The sequence below is a fragment of the Glycine soja genome, unplaced genomic scaffold, assembly GCF_004193775.1.
Source record: "Glycine soja cultivar W05 unplaced genomic scaffold, ASM419377v2 tig00035840_1_pilon, whole genome shotgun sequence".
NCBI lineage: Eukaryota > Viridiplantae > Streptophyta > Magnoliopsida > Fabales > Fabaceae > Glycine > Glycine soja.
The window spans coordinates 5,001-7,500 of NW_021144000.1; the positions used below are offsets into that span (position 1 = coordinate 5,001).

General features: G+C 41.8%; 2 pseudogenes; both read right to left on the minus strand.

The window, feature by feature from the left end:
- Positions 1-400: 400 nt before the first annotated feature.
- Positions 401-555, minus strand: LOC114404432 (annotated as a pseudogene).
- Positions 556-1,042: 487 nt separating this feature from the next.
- Positions 1,043-2,500, minus strand: part of LOC114404439 — a 2,170-nt pseudogene continuing 712 nt past the window's right edge.

Genomic DNA, 2,500 nt, shown 5'->3' on the forward strand with positions numbered 1-2,500 from the left:
ACAAATTTTGCCTTTGCATTACTTCTTAGGTCTGCTTTAACAGAATGAAATAGATACTATTTGTACGATTTATACAAGTGCAAGAAGATTCATCAGTTAACAGGTTAGTTGATCACCATAGTTATCTGCAATACGACTTTAGCGTCGTCAGATAGGCGACTAACCTTAGAATCTCATGCTAGTATCTATTCATATATACTGCTTGCAGAGATGAAATATGCATTGTACACAAAATTTATCATGTGAAACAAGTAGATTTGAGATTCTCCTTACTAAATTGCAACGAATTGCAATTAAGAAAAGGAATAAAACATCAAGATTCATGCATATAAATATACAATCCTCTCAAAACAATGCATATATGGTAGTATGCAAGTGTTTTGTTGATTATTTTACATCTCAACTCTCAGACAGATGTGACCTCGGAAAAGACCCGAAAGCCGCAATGTGCGTTGGAAGCTCAAGTGCTCGGCGTGTCCTGCAATTCGCACCGATTATCGTAGCTAGCTACGTTCTTCATCGATTGGTAATTCGAGTGATCCACCGCTTGAAGATGTATCTTTGCCACCGTGGGACTTTTAATAAGTATCCTAAATCTGCATTGAGAGGGTTTGAAAACAATTGTATGCAGTTTATAAAAACCATAGTTGTCTTTACTTAGTTAGGCGAAGAAGTGTAAAACTTCCTTCTTTAAACCTTGCCGTCAGCATAAGCTGAAGACTTGATCAGGTACCAAGTATGTAGCAAGACAGGCTTTTCATTATAAACTACAATTGTTTTGCAAAAGAAATTATGGCTATCGTTAGATAACCCTCACTCTTTGTTGCATTGGATAATGAAAGATGGATGTATGAATGAACGAATGTAATGCAAATTAGAATCATGTTGCAATGGCTAAATGTTTGCAATAAACATTCACAATTGCGACTCTAATGCAAATACAATTCAATTGCATTCACCATATTAGCATCTACAATATCACTATGCAGAGTGTTTGATTGTTTGAAGGTTGTATTTCTCTTATAATAAGAGGGTAATACGTTAATGATCCTTCCGCAGGTTCACCTACGGAAACCTTGTTACGACTTTTACTTCCTCTAAATGATCAAGTTTGAACATCTTTCCAGCACAATCCGACCACTAGTTTCCCAATGGTCTGGATTGACCAGTCCGAAGTCCTCACTAAATCATTCAATCGGTAGTAGCGACGGGCGGTGTGTACAAAGGGCAGGGACGTAATCAACGCAAGCTAATGACTCACGCTTACTGGGAATTCCTCGTTCATGGGCAATAATTACAATGCCCAATCCCCATCACGAAATGGGTTCAAGCGGTTACCCACTCCTTTCGGAGCAGGAAACAGTATGCACGATGACCACTTCAGTGTAGCACGCGTGCGGCCCCGGACATCTAAGGGCATCACAGACCTGTTATTGCTCTGTTTCGTGCGGCTGCGAGCGCCGCTTGTCCCTCTAAGAAGTCCTTACAGTGCTACAGCATCCTTACCCTAGCCAATTCTGTAGGCTAATAGCAGCAGAGCCCTCAACAGCCGAAACCATCAAGAGATACTACCACCCACAGGTTGACTAAGGGGGAGTACTGCAGTGTAAACTGCAAGTCTATTTAGTAGGCTAGAGTCTCGTTCGTTATCGGAATTAACCAGACAAATCACTCCACCAACTAAGAACGGCCATGCACCACCACCCACTGAATCAAGAAAGAGCTCTCAATCTGTCAATCCTCTCAGTGTCCGGGCCGGGTGAGTTTTCCCGTGTTGAGTCAAATTAAGCCGCAAGCTCCACTCCTGGTGGTGCCCTTCCGTCAATTCCTTTAAGTTTCAGCTTTGCAACCATACTTCCCCCGGAACCCAAAAACTTTGGTTTCCCGGAAGCTTCCATTCGAGTCATGAAATTAGTTACTCAGAATGATCGCTGGTTGGCATCGTTTATGGTTAGAACTAGGGCGGTATCTGATCGCCTTCGAACCTCTAACTTTCGTTCTTGATTAATGAAAACATTCTTGGCAAATGCTTTCGCTGTAGTTTGTCTTGCGACGGTCCAAGAATTTCACCTCTAGCGCCGCAATACAAATGCCCCCGTCTGTCCCTCTTAATCATTACCTTGGATTCTTAAGACCAACAAAATAGAACCAAGGTCCTATTCCATTATTCCATGCAAGATCATTCAAGTTAAGGTAGTGGTACGCATCATATAGATGGTTGACCATACCGTTTTTAGGCACCTCTTTCGAGGTTTTGGACGCCTGCTTTGAGCACTCTGATTTTTTCAAGGTAAAAGTCTCGATCGCTTGAATCAACACTCGGTAAAGAGCATTGATAGCAAATATCGAGCAATTTTCTGTCTAAACACTATGAATGTAACCACCAGGAAAGAGGAATGAAGGTTCAAGCAAGCATCCGTAGACACAAGCAAGAAACCTAACATCACCATCTAACCCTTTAATCAGTGGACCCCATAGGTTCGACTGAAATCCAACTACG